The sequence below is a fragment of the Bombus impatiens genome, unplaced genomic scaffold (genome assembly GCF_000188095.3).
Source record: "Bombus impatiens unplaced genomic scaffold, BIMP_2.2 scf_0359, whole genome shotgun sequence".
Taxonomy (NCBI): domain Eukaryota; kingdom Metazoa; phylum Arthropoda; class Insecta; order Hymenoptera; family Apidae; genus Bombus; species Bombus impatiens.
In genome coordinates, this window is record NT_176778.1 from 3,045 (window position 1) to 23,163 (window position 20,119).

At 39.9% G+C, this 20,119-nt stretch overlaps 2 long non-coding RNA genes and 1 pseudogene across 2 annotated transcripts; all 3 read left to right on the forward strand.

Annotated features, from left to right (window-relative positions):
• The first annotated feature begins 7,583 nt into the window (after window positions 1–7,583).
• On the forward strand, window positions 7,584–12,507 carry LOC117151669. The gene is made up of 3 exons (XR_004461761.1): window positions 7,584–7,815; window positions 9,181–10,498; window positions 12,298–12,507. It is a non-coding gene; the product is annotated as an uncharacterized LOC117151669 (long non-coding RNA).
• A 120-nt stretch (window positions 12,508–12,627) lies between these two features.
• Window positions 12,628–13,633, forward strand: LOC112212877 (annotated as a pseudogene).
• A 422-nt stretch (window positions 13,634–14,055) lies between these two features.
• On the forward strand, window positions 14,056–14,589 carry LOC117151670. The gene is made up of 2 exons (XR_004461762.1): window positions 14,056–14,467; window positions 14,534–14,589. It is a non-coding gene; the product is annotated as an uncharacterized LOC117151670 (long non-coding RNA).
• Window positions 14,590–20,119: the final 5,530 nt, after the last annotated feature.

Genomic DNA, 20,119 nt, shown 5'->3' on the forward strand with positions numbered 1-20,119 from the left:
GGAATATAACGGTAAGTTGTTATCCTGTGACGTTGTGAACCTCGTTTTCTGAATTGGTGTGTGGAAATTTAAGACGCAAGAAATTAGCTAATTCTATTTCGTGAGAATGGGAATTAAAACAACGCAATGTGTCGTTTCCTAAAAAATCTTACATTATGCTATACGACGCTTGAACTACTAGAAATAAGCTAAATATATGTTTATTATCAATATGATAGAATTATCAGGATTGTAAAAATCAGAATTATAGAAATCGGAATTATAGAAATCGGGATTACTAGTGATCTCTATTTTGTATGATAAATTTATTGAAAGATGGTTTTATTTACAGTGGTTAAACAGGAAACGATGTCTATTTAATTTGAATTTAATGCAGTAATGTGATATAATTAACAGAACACGCACGTGTTCCCAACTAAATTGATAATTCACAACTCACAACTATCAATTAACGAGTCATAGCAACTCGCCTGCTAACAATTAACAAACTCGCTAGCAACTAACAATTCAATTAACTGACGATTAACGGACTTTCTCACTCAAGCATCCCTTTATCATCTTTTCATACTCCCAACCACGCACGTGTTCACCGATATAAATGCGTACATCGATAAAAATGATAAAAGATACAGAATTCGCTTCAAATTTTCATAACAATGACTAAATAGATTTTGATGAATACTTGCATAAAGTGCAATAGAATTCATTAGAGAGATTAAAATAATTTACAAATTATTGCGTTAAAATATCCGACGAAAACTTTTAGTTAAAATTGTTTCGGCTACGAAAACAAATCACGCGCCTATCTACCTATATCGAGCAATGCACTTTGACTTGACACAGCTTTATGAATATGCCAATCGTCGGCTACGCGCTTCACCCTTGTATCATCGACTTCCAATCTGCGTTCGATGCAGCGCACGACGTTGTTATTGACACCATTTTTGCTATCGACGGTAAATCAGGTCATTGTCTTTATCGCCGTGGAATATCGATGTGACCGCGTGTTGCATGTAGTTTATCCACTCTGCTACCAAGAAAGCCGGCACAGTCCGGTGACGAAGCTGGATTCGCGGATGAACGTGTTTGCGAGCAAATTGAATGAAGCGCGGTTACAGCTGCGTCAATCGCTTTTCCGCGTCCAAAGCTGTTGCTTCGATTCATCGAGTCAAGTTTCTAAGATCGTGTGAAAGTAACCAGTACGATCAAGAATGCTGCTTATTGTGAAGAATTTAACGAAACGGTAGATGAAAGCTCGATCAATTTAGTTTACATTAGTCTTACTATAAAATTTCTTAACTCTAAAGTTTCTTACAAAACTTTGGTAAGAACATTTGTCAAGACTGGATGCTGCTATTTTGAAATTTCTATAATAAGAATGTTGTACGAAAATGCATTTCTGTATATTCTTGATTGATTCTTCTACTTTCTTTGTGTCCATTACTCCTATGTAATTTAGGTATATGTTTTGTAAAGGTTTAACGTGTAGCAGTTTTTGGACGTAAAAAGATTTTCGCTTCTAGTTTTCGTCATTATGCAATAGCTGTATGAATAAGTTCTTACATATTATTAATTTCGTTTCTTTGCTTTGTACCATGCTTTTTCTTTAACAGTGCTCTTTCGAATCACTTCCAATCTAATCTTATTTTTCTATCGCTAACAAACTTAAATTTTAGTAAAAAAAGAAATATTATAGGAACTACGGCAAAATTAGAGACTACGGGGAGCCCGTACTGCAAATTCTGGGCTAGAAGAATGAAAGTACGGGCCCTTGGCGGTATACAGCTATTCCACCCAGTGCTCACACCCTAGTCGCAATGATCCTTGATTTCCATGTCCTTCTTCAGGACTTCCTGGAGTGGTCCCCCGATCCCACGTCAGCGGACTTCGATGTTCCGCTTGTTAGGTGTTAGTGCTCCTGTCCGGGGTTCGGATAGGGTTAGTGATGTTAGTTAATGCTTAGGCTAATGTTAGTTGGAAGTTAGTCGGATTAGTTGCATGAACTAATTTTATCTTAATTCTATCTTATAGAACTATATGAGATCTATTTCAGTTCCTAACTGCTATGTATCACAATATAGCTGATGAGCCTATTGGGCGGGACATCTGTGCCTGACTTTGACCGCTGACGGTTTCTTTGTTTGGTCGGTGTTAGGTGCTCTCCCTCCCCCTCCAGCCCCGGGCGGGGCCCATCGGTAACTATCATGTAAACTAGGAAAATTACGACTAGGATTTGAACACGGGTCCTTTGGATTTGTAGCTGTATACAATATCCACGTCGCCACCGTAGTCATATGATATTTCTATTCTAGAACTCATATTTAAGTTTACAAGTGTCGGCCCTACATTGCTTGGAATTTCGCTGATACATTAAAACTCTTGTTGTCCGTTGAAAGCGAGATTTAGATCTAAAATTCGATGATGTAACTGAATTAAAACTTGTTTTGCATCGCAACTTTCCTTCATTACCCAGTTTTATTTTTTTTATTATAAAATAAAACAAAAAGCATGTCGTACGATGTTCAAGGATTAAAACGCGGTCGTAGAGTCTGCCCTTTTCAATACTTCCTGCTTGTTAATAATGTCACCAATATAGTCAAAATTTGATTTTAATAGATAACAAAATATCTTAAAAAAGCACGTGAAAACACGAGTAAGTCGCAGAATTTCCAAGAACTGAAACACGTGATTGTAGAAATCTTTCCCTTTCTAAATTTTGCTGCTGGTTAGCAGCACGGTATCGTGCACGCATTCACAATGATGATGTTTTCTATCTTGTACAGTTATCCGCATCTCGAAATGATGGCAACAGAGTGAAACAACACGTTTCCCAGGGTGCGTGATAGTTCACCGCGAGGTTGTAGACGGTTTGTAAGAACTCGTCAATTCGATACACCCGCGCTTACGAATTTCTACCCTCGATCATATCTGCGTGACATACCCATACGGTATAGCTACATTGGCGTTCCTTTGTAATTAAGCTTATCTTCGATTGGATAGTTATCAATTAATAGTATTCCACTTAAATCCGTTTATCGAAAACATGATAGTCTTACCCGTTCGATTTCTTCTACCTCTTCATCGCGACATTGCCGTTGACTGTAAAATTGATCATATAAAAGAGGAAACCGCCTGGTCAGATGCAACCATGTAACGACATCGTGAACCAACCCGTTAATTGCGATTCAGCCAGCCATGGGATGGTTTACGACTAATAAATCGCTACGCCGTACAACGCTCCTAGAATGCGGATGATTTTGAAACGAAATCCTAAACGAATTACGATGGTGATGCCATCAAGCGAGATTTTCCCTATGCTGAGAATCGATGCAGATGAGGTGTGACATCGTTGCGATTTCGTAGCAGTGATATTTTATTATTTGAAACATGTATAACAATGCTATAAGATGGTCAACAGCTGTTCAAACATACTTGTACGAACCCGCAATAATCTTAAGATACCGTCAATTGCCGTCATCAGATTTAGATTTTTGCTTACTATCGAGGCCCTCACTTTATACAATGCATCGTTCAAGTCGAGACGCTCCTTGCGATTATTGTTCATTGCGGTAAACCATGGGAAAAGCGAGTTTTCTCATGTGGGATGTTCGAGGAGGACTTCTATCCACGAGCGACCATTGGCGGTGGGCGGACAGCATCCATCACTAGTTTTCTTTATAGATCTCAGTATCACCGGACATCTCGATCAGAAGACCTTAAGATGCTACTAGCTCATCGAATCGAAGAAACTTTAACTTGCGTGCAACTATTCGCTCTAAACACTTCTACATCTCTCGCGGCACTACACGCAAACACTCAAGTCCCAAAATTTGTTAGAAATAAGGAGTATATTTAAACTGTCAATTCAGTGTTACGATTATTCAATCCGTTCCTTTTATCTTAACCGAAATACGGAATCGGCTAATTCATGGCGTCAATTACCATATCGAGACGGGAGTTTACCACTCTCGTTGACGCGTTATATCGTGAACGCGTCTTCCCGCGACACGGTCGAACAGCGAGAAATAAAAAAATTGCAATTGTCACATAAATATGGGTCTTTTGAAAGTTTATTAAAAAGCAATACATCATTAATTCCGATTTTAAAACACTTATTACTATTTTATTTGAATATAGTATTGCTCCTTCAAACTTAATTTTACTGAAATACGTGACAAGCTTCCTAGTTGTTAAGACTTCGTCCATATCATTAGTTTACAATTATAGAACTTAGTAAAACACTCGCTACTTGTTGGCGAGATACCGTATTGTTTTATAGAAATGATATGTCAGGCCTATTGCATTTACTTAAAGAAACAGTCTAATTATAATTAACTTTGTAGGAATATTTATAGTATTTATAGTATTGTCAACTAAGTTCATATTTTCTTAGTTTCAATAGAGTTTTTGATCTATGTTTTCAGTATTTTCCTTGTAATTTTCTATGACGAAAAGTTTGAAACATAGGTAAACATCAAGTGATCCCACAGGTTGCGTTTAAAAGTGAAATTATCTGGAAATTAAAAAAACTTCAATCACTCGTCATTATCTAGCAATATGATGTTACGATCTCGATATTCTTAGTTAGATTGTAATCTTGTTCGACAATAATGTGCATTTGTTTGTAAATTTATTGCAATATTAAAGCAATTGTACGTGTCATATTTCTTATTTCCTTTAAATTTTGGGTTTTTAATTCCATTTCCCGACAGCTGTGACTCGCGCCGTTCGCGAATCATGACGAATTCCTTTTGCGGCTCGCGTTACGGCTCGTGCGGACCGCGAGACATCACAATGTATATTTTAATAAATAAATTCTGTTCCATAATGCTTTGTTCTATATTTATTGCGTCCTCTTAAAGCGATGATCCGTTTTATACTACCGACGTGTGTTTTTACTGTACTGTATACATTGTATGTATGTTTGCACTTTTAAATTTTTCATACACGTATAGAAATCCGTAATCTGAAAGTAAAGACATTTCTGATGAAAAAAAAAGATACAACTGCAATGTTGCCTGATTGTATTTCGCGCATAATGAATATATTAAATGAATGTAAATAGCCAAAAACGCTCCGGAAACGCGTTCTGTTTATGAAAGAAACAATATCACCTGACATTTTTCGGGCGCCTTCGCTAACGCGTTACATCATTCCCATACCTATTTATTTATATCGCGCAACTGTCACTGATAACGAGAGCAATATTCCAGAAGCGGCAGCTTCTGAATATTTAGATGGTATTCGAGTTTCATGTCGAAGCAGTCGTATAGAGACAGTTACACGTAGGGACCCTTATGCGAACGAGCGTGAAAACGCTTTGGTTTCCTGCTCTTTTTTCTGGTCGTCGCAGTTTTAAGCACAATTTTAAAAATTCCTTTTGACCCGCGCCTCGTTGCGCGCATTACGAATAATTGTTACCGTGGTAACAGTGGCCTGTTCCTCGGCTAAAATACACGCCGGATTTCGCAGCGGGAACAAAAACTGAATCGTAATAAGATATCGTCCTATCAAACCATAGTAAGTTTTTTCTTTGCTTTATCTTTCTTCTTGAACTATTGTTTAATAGTTGTTTGCTGACATGTAAACGGAGTAATTCAAGTAAACGGAGTAATTTTTAGTCTGATTGTCTGTCCCTGCATGGAATATAACGGTAAGTTGTCATTCTCTGACGTTGTGAACCGCGTTTTCTGAATTGGTGTGTGGAAATATAAGACATACGAAATTAGCTGAACAATTCTACTAAATGTCCAAACTGGACAAATTGTGAATGTAAACAATTAGATAAAAAAAAAACACGAAAATAGCTAATTCTGTTCGGAAAGAATGGAAATTAAAATGGACGTTTCCTAAAAAATCTTACTGTATGACATGGAACGCTTGAACTACTAGAAATAAGTTAAATATATGTTTGTTATCAGTATGATAGAATTATCAGGATTATAAAAATCAGAATTATTTCTACATTTTTCTCATTTTCTTCCGCAACCTAGTTCAGTCTTAATATAACAATATACATCATATTATAATTCTCATCAACATCATGCACGATATACGTTTGGAATGAATTGCACTTTGCGTTTCAGTTTGTTCGCTGTACACCGTGAGTCCGTTAGAACAAATTGCAATGCTCCAGCACGTACGCGTTAACCCGGTTTCGGTGTCATCAGTGTCATCGACATGACAAGTGGGCCATCTTGAATCCGAGTTCCGTTCAGTTCCGTTCGGTTTCGTTCGTTATCATCGGTCTCCCTAAATATTGTCTCCTCTGAGGTATGTACCCACAGTTACTCGAATTTGCTCTTTCCCGATTTTCCGTTACATCGACGTCAGTACTGTTGTTGCAAAAGATATGACGCGCCATCGCGAATTCAAGCGAAAGTCAGTTATTCCGGATTTTCAGGTAGACAAATTATCAGAGATATTTAAAAGTGTTGTGGTTATCTGATAAAGGAACACGTGGATGAATGTGGAATAGAAATATATCTGAGTATAAATGTAGGAATAGCATAAGTACAGTGTATGCTACTCCAGCGCACTCTGGCAGCGTTACGTTACAACACAGCTCCGAAACCATGGTCCTATAGGTATTTATATAATTACGAAAACTGACCTGACTATATCTCGATGCACTAACCCGATCATGACCACATTCTGTGCAAGGCATGTTCCTAAAAAGGCTATGAGATTGAAAAACTCTCCTTATTGATTTAGTACTAGATAATTTTTAATGGCTACAAAGGCCAGGAGAACTAGGTTATAGTGCAGATGTAGAGTATTCCTAGAAGTGAGGTTTACTTCAACAAAAAGGGCAGCGTCATTGTATGCTGCAGTTTTCTATGCGCTGTAGTATTCTGAAAAAACCGTTGGGTATATACCGGTGAACTGCAGTGAAAAAATGAAAAGCCCCTAACGGGCCGGGAAGCATAGAACATTCCATTGAATTAAGTGGGCCAGCAACATGCTCCTGGGCCTTTAGGAGAATAGGCATTCGAAAAATGTGTGTCTGGAAAAAGACGTTTTCCCTACCATAACGTAGAGATATATTGCGACGTATCGGTCGACGCAGTACGACCGTAGGTACAGAAAACCCTGCGGCGTAGCGTGTTCAATTCGCTCCACGGACTTTCTCATCCCGGGATACGCTTTACACAAAACCTGGTGACGATGCGTTTCATCTGGCTGTCAGTTATCAAAGACTGCAGAAACTGGGCACGACAGTTATTCCGTATTAGCGATGTAAAGTCACCAGGCGCGTAGCATCCCCAGTCGGAACGTTTGATATCAACCACGTCTTAATCTACACCAGGGATAAGTCATCGACCCCCGATCATCGGCCTCTTTTGCAGATCATCCCCAAACCAAAACTTATATAAGCCGAGACTTCAGCCAGCTCGGGCATTTCTTGTTCAGCCTTTCTCTGATTCAGTATCGTTCTACCTCTGTGAAATCATTGTAATCTTTGATAATAATCATTTATAATAAAGTTATATAAAAGAAAGTTGATAGTTGAGTTACGACTCAACCTCCTTTTATTTTATAATCAAAGTCTCAAGTTTACGTGACAGAAGCGTCGGCAGACAGATTCGGACACATACACGTAGACATTATCGCGATGCAGCATTCGCAAGGCTATCGATATTGTCTAACGTGTATCGACCATTTCTCGCGTTGGTCCGAAGCGATACCCACAGCCGATAAGGAAGCATCAACCGTTGCTTCAGCTCTCCTTTTAACATAGATTGCTCGTTTCGGCGTACCATCCAAAATAACAACCGATCAAGGACGCCAATTCGAGCCACAATTATTTAACACGTTGACGCCGGCGCCGATATTCATTGTTTTGTCTGTGAAGCGGCACCTGGATACACGATCTGCTTCGTGGGGCAGCGCTGGGTCACATTAGACTGCTCGACACGACCGCAATTTTTCAATCTTGAGCTCAATTTATAGCAAAATTACAATAGTTATACGACTCCTGGTGGGTTCGATAAATTCCGTGGACTTCAACTAATACATTGATATACAATAGTTTGGCGATATCAGTTTGCCTATATCTATAAATGTTAAGTAAAGGTCGCATACTATTTACCGATAGCTTTTATACTAGTGTCCCCTTGGCCGAGGAACTTCTGTAAAAAAGAACATTTATTTGTGGCATTATAAAAATGAATAAAAAATTTTTACCGCCGCAGGCAAGACAGAAACGGCAATGGGGTGGTTTTATGAGTTTTCAAAATCGGAGTGGCGTTAAACTTTTAAAAAAAATTTTTTTTTTACTTATTTATTTGAATTTTACAATTTGTCCGGTAGGACATTTGGTAAAATATTATAGCTTAGTGGTATAATAATATAACATGTGGATGGTTACCACCAGTGAGATACCATCTTCGAACAAACTTTTAAAATGGACTGAAAAAAGACCAGTATGTATGTTAGCTGCTTCAAAATATCACAGGTGTGTTATTGTTCAGGGAAAAAATAGTAAATTAAAGCCAGACACTGTTTGCTTTTATAATGATGCTAAAAAGGCGGTTGATCTATCCGGTCACACGTCATCCTATTATAGTTATTTGCGCAGAACCGTAAAATGGTATAAAAACATTGTAATAGAATTAATATGCGGGACTTGCCTCGTAAATGCATGGTATGTACATAGAAAATGGGGTATTAAAAGTATCAAAATCTTAAAATTTCGCTGAGAAATTATTGATCACTTTTTAAGTACAGTGAAACCCCACATAGAAGAAATGCCAAGTGAAAATGAAGTACTGCCCAAAAAACGTTCACATTTTCTGCAGTCGTACCAAGGGCCCGCTAGCAAAACGAGACGGCGGTGTACACAATATTATAAACGCATTTCTAGAATAAAAGATGAGAGTATGCCGCGAAAAGAACCAAAAAAATTACAACACATTGTGATCGTTGTAAGGGCCAAACGGCACTCTGTCTAACATGTTTTAAAAAATTGCATGAAAACGGGAAATAATTATGTTAAGTTTATAATATTGTATTGCTATGTTTTTACTATTCTATGTCTGCTTATAATGTTGAGATAAAATAATATAAACTTATTTCGTACTGTCTATTTTGTGAAATACATGTGTGACCCGTCGCGCTAACCCACGAGGCAGACACGTGTGACCCGCTGATGACCCACGCCAGCGTCAGCGTGTTAAGGAATTATACCGGTTGCTCGGTATCGAACATTTACGCACGACGACCTATCATCTCGCGTCCAACGGGATGGTAGAGCGCCTACATCGACAGTTGAAAGCGGCAATCAAATGCTACGATATGAGCAACTGGGTTGAAATCTTACCGATCGTACTATTAGGAATTCAAACAGCAATTAAGAAGGAACTGAACGCAACGGCTGCCGAAATGATCTACGGCGCAGGAATACGACTGCCAGGAGAATTTTTCGTACCGATGGTTCGGCAAGCGACCTTCGAATACGCGAATCGGCTTAAAGAGCGAATCGAAGAAATAAAGCCGCAATCGATCACTCGACAAACGTGTTCATTTTCCGTGAACTCGCAGTGTCACCCTATATATTGCTGCGTAGCAACGTCGTCCGCAGTTCCCTACAAACACCTTGCGACAGGTCATACAAGGTGATACAAGGCGGAGAGAAGAATTTCAACATAAAAATAAATAATAGAAAGGTAACAGTCTCCATAGACCGGCTAAAACCGCTGTTCCTTGTAGATGACAATATCGAACAACAAAGTGTCGAATACCACGACATAATAATACCGCTTAGACATCAAATCGAGCGAAGCGATACACGGACAAACACAAGAAATAAATATGTCACGCGCGCGGGCAGGAGAGTCCCATTTCCTGATACGTTACAGGCAGGTTTCGAATAAGCGCTATAGTTCTTTGGGCTTGGGAATTACCCACGAAATTTGTAAACTAACTACACACAAAAAAAATATGTTATCGTTGGTAAGGAGGTGATGTAGCGACACATAAGTCATAGGACAATTGGAATCGAGAGTGACTCATGTCGTTGTTTTGTCTCGCAGTATCGACACCGTTACTACGTACAAAATTTAAAAGTAAATAAACTCCGGACAAAGCAATATCATCCCTACCTGAAATCGTCAACCGAAGTCGAAGTCAACCTTTCCGACTTTCCCGACCAGTATAAATAAACGAACATGCTCTCTAAGGCGATCATTATCTAGTATCCTTACAGCGAGTGTCATTGAGCGTGCGACGATTCAGGCGTATTATAGCAACTCTGTATTCTGTACTTAGAGAGATCTTTGAATATATCCGACTATCACAAGTATTAGCTCATCTCGTCATTAAATAAATCAACACGTTTGATATGAAAAGCAAGCTGGTCGAAGAAAAATCCAAGAGGACGAGACACGACGGAGCTTCCTACGCGGAAACAAAAATCACCTAAGTGGGAACTGCCCAACGAAAAGCCAGGTGTTTCAAATGCCAGGAGTACGGACACATCGCATCGCAATTTAACAATGTAAGTCCCCTAAGAATGCATGAAGTGTGTCGCAGTCGTTACAGACAAAGCGTCGTAGAAACGTTAAGATCGGAGACTGTAATCTGACCGCGTTGATAGACACCGGTAGCGATCAGTACGAGCGGATCAATACGTAAAAATAGGAGCGCCCAAATCAGATAAAGTCGAAGTTGATAATCGGATTAAAAGGTAGTCAGAGAACGGAATAAGAAGTTAGTCTTAGTTTGACTTTGCAAGCCCGATCGTAGTCGAAAAAGGAAACGGATCTCTTTTTGTTCCTATCGGAGAAAGTACGGCAGTTGTAGTTCGCACGAGTCCTTCTTGTCTGGAAGGCACCGTCGTTAAAATCAAAAATTTATTAGATTTTTTTCTATTTTTTTTTTTTTTTAATTTGCACTTTACAATTTGTCCAGCTGGACATTTGGTGAATTTTTCTAACTTAATTGCTAAATAACATGTGGATGGCTACCCCCAGTGGGATACCGTCTTCGAGTTTGACTATTTTATTTCTTTAGTGAAGTCAGTAGGATGTTTTAGTCTTCTTTCTATGAAAGCTTTGCTCGCTTTAGCAACCACCTGGTTTGGATGTGCTGCCGTTCTTCCCTTGAATTTTTCTCCGTACCTGCCGATTTCTTGTTTGACCGTTGATATTTTTACGTCTTTGCGTATATCCTCGTTTCTGACATACCATGCAGCGTTGACTATTGTTCTCATTATCTTCGATTGTAGCGACTCTAGCTTATTTATGTGGCTCATTGCTGCTATCCCCCATTTTGTGATGTGCTCTTGTAGTAATGTTTTTTTTTTTTATTTAATTCTTCACATTCATAATTTGTCCAATTTGGACATTTGGTAGAATTTTTTAACTGCTTGATTATCATGTGGGTGGCTACCCCCAGCGAGATACCATCTTCGTGTTTGTTAGGTTGAGTCCTTTGTGAGGTCTGCTGGGTGTTTCCTTTTCAGTCTTCTTTCCATGTTTGAGGTGTTGGTCGTTTCCACAGTTAGCCGGTTTGGGTGGGTTCCTATTCTTTCTTTGTATTTTTCTGCGTATCTGCTAATTTCCACTTTGACCGTTGGTATTACCAGGCCCTACCGTTTGACTTCCTTTCTAACGTGTTATGGGGCGTTTATCATTGTTCTAAGAATTTTAGCTTGTATTGTCTCTATTTTGTTTATATGATTGCTGCTGTCCCCCATAGTGGTATTCCGTACGTCCAGATTGGTTTTATGATCGTTTTGTATATTTTTAATTTATTTTCTATGCTTAATTTGGATTTTCGACGTGTTAGCCAATGCATTTGTCTCCTTGTTGTCTGTATTTTGTCTATGATTGATTCAGTATGCTGTTTCCATGTGAGTTGTGTTTCTAAGTGGAGTCCTAGGTATTTGACTTGCCTTGTTTGTGATATGTGCGTGCCGTTCAGAAGGATGTTTGGTGGTATCTGTTTTCGCAGTGCAAATGTAATATGGTTGCATTTATCGGGGTTTGCTTTTATTTGTTTATCTTGCAGCCACTTTTCTATTTTTGTGATATATTCTTGTAGTAATTTGACTGCTGTTTTTGGATTAGTGTGCCTGACTAGTACAGCCGTGTCGTCCACGAATGTCAGTATTTTACTGTTGGTAGATGTTGGTATGTCGGTCGTGTATAATGTGTATAATATTGGACCTAAGACGCTATATTAGATAAATCGGTTGTTCGGCATTTTGAGTGGTCTTCCGTTACGATACGGACAGCACATCTGTCTTTTTTGGGAAATCGTAAATTCCTACCTCACAAGTTGTAAAATTTACAGTGCGTCAAGAGGGTACTTGCAACCTGGAGTGCTCGACCCCCAGTCCGCTCTAAAGCAAAACATCAATACCAGATGAGATACACGACGATAGGACAGTTACAATATTGGATAGGAACACATTCCTTCCTCAAAGGAAATATGGACAGAAAAACACCCCCTGGAAAGATGCGACGGTCAAACGCCAAGAGGTTCCTTCGCATCTTTGATCGGAAATTTCGACGAACGGATGTCCTCGACCATACTCGTAAGTATCGAACTCCACCAGTGACGGAAATGTACGCAACGCTTATCAATAGCCTGCAATATGGTAATCCACAGAGATCGTGATCGAATCTGAACCCGGAAAATCCCGAGGTTGTCCATTCTAGAAGCAAAAGGAAGAAATCCGAGAACCATGGCGTCTTCGTAGAAAAGGGAGAAGCTGTTGGACTTTACTACGAGATTTCGAAGATGGAGTGGCAGCCAAATCGAAACAGTTTCGAATCGGTGACGGGATCGTAGAATGCGTGGTATGTCGATCGTCGAAGCTAGGCACGCGTTAAAAACATGTTCGGGAATTGAATTGCAGATAACCAAATAACCGACTTTACCTTTCGCTGCAGAGCTAGGTGACGCGTGGTCCTATATTCTTATACGCACTCGAAACGATTTCGAGATGACGATGCTGAAACAAAGGAACACCGCTGATGTTCGTGATTCCATAAATGTCGTGCAACAAGAAATCCCTTCTCAATGTAAGATAATCGGTACCATGATGAAGAAAAGCAAGAACTTATTCAGGAGTTCTAAGAAGCGATTGAAAAGCGAAAATGGAGCAACTATTAGAAAATTTATATAAATGAAGATAAATAATGTCGCTATAGTTGGTCGGCCGTGTTCGCAAGAAGACGCGTTCGCGGTATAAGGCGTCAACGAAAGTCTTAAATTCTCGTCTCGATACGATAATCGGCACACTCTCTTTACTTCCAACAACTTTTAAACACTGGAAAGTGCGTTTTGACCGTAGAGTTGTTAACAAGTGAAGTTCGCAGACGGTGATGACGAGGAGGAAGGCTATTGATGGATGTGCCTCTGGAGCATGAGACAAGCGGATTTGTTCATTGCAATTTTCGTTAAGCCAGCGAGGATAGCGGCCATTGCAGCCAATTGGATGAGAAAAGAGCTGGTGGATAAGGATAGGACGGGACACTTATCTCGTGTTTGACTGTGATGAGCAATAAGGAGCGTAAGTAAAAATCTAAATCTAAGGACGGCAATAGATTACTGCGGATCCGAGTATGTTTGAAAAGTTGTTGACCATCTTAACCGAACGATGGATGGGGATATATTCTGGGGTCACAGGACGTAACAATAATATTTAAAATAATTTAAAGTATACGCTTCTCGATTTTCATTACATATACTTATAGATCAGGTATATCAATCTCCATTATATAATTGTTTGTCTTCCTTCCTTCCTTCGTTAATTGCTTTCATCTTTTGGATTCACTCTCATATTTAATTTTCCGGTTGTTTCGAGAAATGAAAGGAGGCTCTCCTTTCGTTAATATATGTATATGTATTGCCTGGTCTCGTAGAAAAGAGAAACCATGAATAAGAGCGCTGAGATATTGGATGTATACAATAGAATTTAATTTTCTGAAGATGTGAAACATATGGTTTCTAATTTCTTTGTCTCGATGCAAGGAACAAATTTCCATCATATGTTTAAGTGAATTTGTTTTCTCTTTCATTTACTAGTTGTTAGACTGCGAATGTTTATAGGGTTATGAGAAATTTAAAAGTAAAATATCCTCCAGAATACATATAGTGATAGCGATATACAAAATACATACATATGTGTATACGATTATACATTAATACGATTACTATTTGTGGAGAATCGCGTTGTTTCGTAGCTGTTCAGCGTTTGAAGCGACAGTTCGTTTCGATATCATTCCCGATTTTGATTCTCGGCCGCCCAGCTGGCCATCGCATGATTAACGCAATGAAACGAAAATGCTGGAACGGAGCAGCCTACGTTTTGTGTTCGATCGATTGTCAGGCTACTTTTGCAAAGAATGTTTCCCAGTAGTGAAATTCGTTTGCATCGTCGGATACGTTCGATCTTTGAACCGAGGAAGACTGTTCTCGTGAACGATGCTCGTTCTTCCATGTGGATTCCGAATGCGTTCTAGAAATAGATATATTTTAACGTATTGAGGAAATTACTCTTTTTTTAATCGTTTTTTCTGAGACTATTAGGAAACAATTAACATACGTGCATTTAACTGCAATGAACAGAATTAGCAATAAAAATGAAAGTAATGAATATGAATAATACTATAGAATTTTATATAGATTGCTTGTTCGTAGTTTCTTCCGAAGAATTCTTTTTCATGGAAGGAATAATTACATACATGCTATCTAGTTCCTTATAAATACGTTTATTAGATCCACGCAATTATCGATGTAACCGCGTGTTGCATGTAGTTTATTCACTCCGCTACCAAGAAAGCCGGCACAGTTCGGTGACGAAGCTGGATTCGCGGATGAACGTGTTTGCGAGCACATTGAATGAAGCGCGGTTGCAGCTGCGTCAATCGCTTTTCCGCGTCCAAAGCTGTTGCTTCGATTCATCGAGTCAAGTTTCTAAGATCGTGTGAAAGTAACCATTACTATCTTTCTGTGATCAAGAATGCTGCTTATTGTAAACAATTTAACGGGACGGTAGATGAAAGCTCGATCAATTTAGTTTACATTAGCCTTGCTCTAAAATTTTTTAACTCTAAAATTTCTTACAAAAATTTGGTAAGAGCATTTGTCAGGACTGGATGCTGCCGTTTTGAAATTTTTATAACAAGAACATTGTACGAAAACATTGTTGCATTTTTGTATATTCTTGATTGATTCTCCTACTTTTTTGGTGCCCATTGCTCCTATGTAATTTAGGTTTTATAACGGTTTAACGTGTAGCAGTTTTTGGACGCAAAAAGATTTTCGCTTCTAGTTTTCGTCATTATGCAATAGCTGTATCAATAAGTACATACATATTATTAATTTCGTTTCTTTGCTTTGTACCATGCTTTTTGTTTAACCATGCTGTTTCGAGTCACTTGTGACCTGATCGTACTTTTCTTTCGCTAACAAACTTAAATTTTAGTAAAAAAAGAAATATTATAGCAACTATGGCAAAATTAGAGCCTACGGGGAGTCCGTACTGCCGATTCTGGGTCCGGAGAATGATAGTAGGGTCCCTTGGCGGTATACAGCTATTCCACCCAGAAGGCTGTGCTCACACCCTAGTCGCAATGATCCTTGATTTCCATGTCCTTCTTCAGGACTTCCTGGAGTGGTCCCCCGACCAGCAGACGGTCCCACGTCAGCATTATTTTGCGGACTTCGATGTTCCGCTTGTTAGGTGTTAGTGCTCCTGTCCGGGGTTCGGATAGGGTTAGTGATGTTAGTTAATGTTTAGGCTAATGTTAGTAGGAAGTTAGTCGGATTAGTTGCATGAACTAATTTTATCTTAATTCTATCTTATAGAACTATATGAGATCTATTTCAGTTCTTAACTGCTATGTATCACAATATAGCTGAGGAGCTTATTGGGCGGGACATCTGTGCCCGACTTTGACCGCTGACGGTTTCTTTATTTTGATCGGTGTTAGGTGCTCTCCCCCTCCAGCCCCGGACGAGGCCCATCGGTAACTATCATGTAAACTAGGAAAATTACGACTAGGATTTGAACACGGATCCTTTGGATTTGTAGCTGTATACAATATCCACGTCGCCACCGTAGTCATATGATATTTCTATTCTAGAACTCATATTTAAGTTTACAAGTGTCGGCCCTACATTGCTTGGAATTTCGCTGATACATTAAAACTCTTGTTGTCCGTTGAAAGCGAGATTTAGATCTAAAATTCGATGATGTAACTGAATTAAAACTTGTTTTGCATCGCAACTTCCCTTTATTACCCAATTTTATTTTTTTTATTATAAAATAAAACAAAAAGCATGTCGTACGATGTTCAAGGATTAAAACGCGGTCGTAGAGTCTGCACTTTTTAATATTTCCTGCCTGTTAATAATGTCACCAATAAAATCAAACTTTGATTTTACTAGATATCAAAATATCTAAACAAAACACATGAAAACATGAGTAAGTCGCACAATGTCCAAGGATTGAAATACGTGATTGTAGAAACCTCTCCCTTTCTGTATTTTGTTGCTGGTTACCAGCACGGTATCGTGCACGCATTCGCAATGATGATTTAGATGATGTTTTCTATCTCGTACAGTTATCCTCATCTCGAAACGATGGTAACTGAATGAAACAACACGTTTCCCAGAATGCGTGATAGTTTGCGGCGCGGTTGCAGACGGTTAAGGAGTTCCTTAATTCGCTATCCCGCCGCGATTTCCGCCTTTTTTTATCCGCTACTGGATAATGCGAGGCTCGGCAAGATGATGGCATCTCTACCTACCAAACACCCCTCCTCTGTCTCTATTCTCTGTCGATACAAGAACAAACAATGGAACCACCTCAAGGCAGGTTCCTACTTCAGCGTTGGTCTTCTCCCTGGCTGTACGTCTCATCTTTTCACCTTCCTATTCGTGATCTTCCAAGGTCTTACGATGTTCTCCTTCCGAGCAGCATAGCTATCGTAATTCTCCGACATAGCCCTTGGAATCTCGACCAATATTCTTCTTTAGTAACAACCACTTTTCTAATATCGCAGGTTGTCAGTATTTTGCCTACGTAGTTTTCCAGTATAGTTCTTTCGTTAATCTACTTGACTTTTTAATATTTCCTGCCTGTTAATAATGTCACCAATAAAATCAAACTTTGATTTTACTAGATATCAAAATATCTAAACAAAACACATGAAAACATGAGTAAGTCGCACAATGTCCAAGGATTGAAATACGTGATTGTAGAAACCTCTCCCTTTCTGTATTTTGTTGCTGGTTACCAGCACGGTATCGTGCACGCATTCGCAATGATGATTTAGATGATGTTTTCTATCTCGTACAGTTATCCTCATCTCGAAACGATGGTAACTGAATGAAACAACACGTTTCCCAGAATGCGTGATAGTTTGCGGCGCGGTTGCAGACGGTTAAGGAGTTCCTTAATTCGCTATCCCGCCGCGATTTCCGCCTTTTTTTATCCGCTACTGGATAATGCGAGGCTCGGCAAGATGATGGCATCTCTACCTACCAAACACCCCTCCTCTGTCTCTATTCTCTGTCGATACAAGAACAAACAATGGAACCACCTCAAGGCAGGTTCCTACTTCAGCGTTGGTCTTCTCCCTGGCTGTACGTCTCATCTTTTCACCTTCCTATTCGTGATCTTCCAAGGTCTTACGATGTTCTCCTTCCGAGCAGCATAGCTATCGTAATTCTCCGACATAGCCCTTGGAATCTCGACCAATATTCTTCTTTAGTAACAACCACTTTTCTAATATCGCAGGTTGTCAGTATTTTGCCTACGTAGTTTTCCAGTATAGTTCTTTCGTTAATCTACTTGTGGCAATTGAACAAGACATGCTCTACATCATCACCTTCCGCATTGCGATTCCAGCATCTTGAGTGTGTCTCTTTCGTAATACGATATTCATTGAATATACCATTACCAATATACCACTCATGATCTGCATCTTATAATAATTGATGTTCCTTTTATTATTATTAAAAATGCAGGAGTGGTCAATCAGTCTTCTGGTCCAATTATTTTCTCTGTAATAGCGCCATTCTCCCCACCATCTTTCCTCCATCCGTTGGTCCATTCTCCCAATCCTCTCTGCTGACACATACATTGTACTTCCTGTTCTTTCCCAGGTATCATATTAGTTCTGGTGTTCCGTCCTTCGCATCTCGTAATTTTCCGCACGCAGTTCTGCTTTTAGGTGTATCGGCATTGTGCCCGTAAGTACACACAACACTGCGTGGGAAACTGTTCCGTAGGCGATAGGTGTTCGAATTAGCGCCGTCCTTTGCGCCCTCTTCAAAATATTCTTTCTCCTCTTTATTGCTATAGCTTTGGCCCATACCGGTGTAGCATAATGTACCAATGTTCGACCGTTCGCGGAGATACGCGGAAGCGATCGCAAAGAAGTTAATAACGTAAAGGTGTGGTCCTCGATACGAGGACCATACTTCCGAGGTTTATCCCCCTCGTAGGGACATTAAAATATAGCATATTTGCTATGTAATCCGAATATTACAGCAAATTTAAAATATAATAAATAAGTATACGGAATAAATAAATAAATAAATAAATAATTTAAAAGCTGGGTCTACTCATGTGTCTAAGAATATATTACATAACTCTATGGAGCTTCTCAAAACATTCAGAACGAGCGTTTTAATAGTTTGGCCACCGATACCTATTCGCTTGAGGTTACACTCCGTGGAAGACGTTATGGTGCCACGGCTGTCCAAAATCACCGGTATTACTTCGCCCCTGCCGACATTAAATCTTGCCTTCAGATGTTCGAGGCACGGCCGGTATTTGTTGATCTTTTCCTTCTCCGTTCGCGAGAGGTAATCCTTATTCTCGTAGCGGACGGTAACGTCGACCACGAGAACCCTTTCCTCGTTTTTAACTACGAGGTCCGGCTTAAACAACCTCCCACCCGGAGAGTAGGTTCAACAAACACCTCATTTTTCTTTCGTAGACTTTCGGCAAGGGTCATCATGCCGCTTCATCCTCAGGCCCTTGGTGTACTGACACAGCCCGAGTATATACTCGGGTCCAAGGGTCTCGGGCTGGGCTCGACATTTTCTGCAATTGACATCCATATTCTTGTCGACCCGTGCCAAAACTGTTCTTGTGCCAAGTGTATTGGTCCTGAGTTTGAGGGCATCCAAAAATCTTGATGGTTTGAGCAGTTCGTAATCCTCAAGCCACACATTGCCAGTCTTGTTTTTCGAGAAGTCAGATACGCCCTGTCCCTGACTTCTCAGTTCCGCCCATTGCTTAGTATGCCCGGCTTTTAGCCTCTTTCGGGCTCTTTCTATATCCTCCAAGGAGGCCGGCCAATTGATCCTCAGTGAGTTGGCCATTCTTTTTAATTTTTCATTGCATTTCTCATCAACCAGGCTGGAGACCGCTGGGTCGATCGAGCTTTTCATTTTTAATGCGCTTTTCAGGATGCCAAGTTTGATGATGTGCTCGAATCTTGGCAACCCTAATCCGCCCCAGGATTTGGGATCATAGAAAAATCCAGTGGCCGTTGAAGGCGTAAGATGGAATATTGCCTTTACTTCCTGCCTGACTTCGCTATCCAGCAATCTTATTTCTGTGAGGATCATACGGCGGAGGAAAACCAGTGTTGGGTGTGTAGAAGGCCACGGGACGTAACATCCTCCCGTCGTTGAGACGGGATCAAAATTATCAATGAGTAGAATTAATTGAAGCGTCCATGCCATTCCTCCTCGGTTGTTGGTTTTCCGGAGCCGCGGAATCGGGTTGACTTGGCAGTAGTACGAATCGTCTGACGCCTCGATCCAAGATGCTCGTTGCCCTTTGCACAGCTGTACGGATGATTCCATCCTTACTGACGCGTCCTAAGGGTCACTACATTGATGGAACGTTATTTTCCCTGAGTATTACGATAGTGGCTACAGTAGCTTTGCTCCATTTGTTAAGGCTGTTCAACTCGGTTAGGTGTTCCCGGTACCAACGGCTCCACAAATGTTGTTTGAGTTGATTGATGCTCTACTAACTGGATAACCGGCTTGGTGGAGTCGCCCAGAAATCTTGATATTACGTCCCCGTAAACTCGCTAGTATGTCGCCCAATTAGAAAGTGGCCGGGGAGTGAGGACAG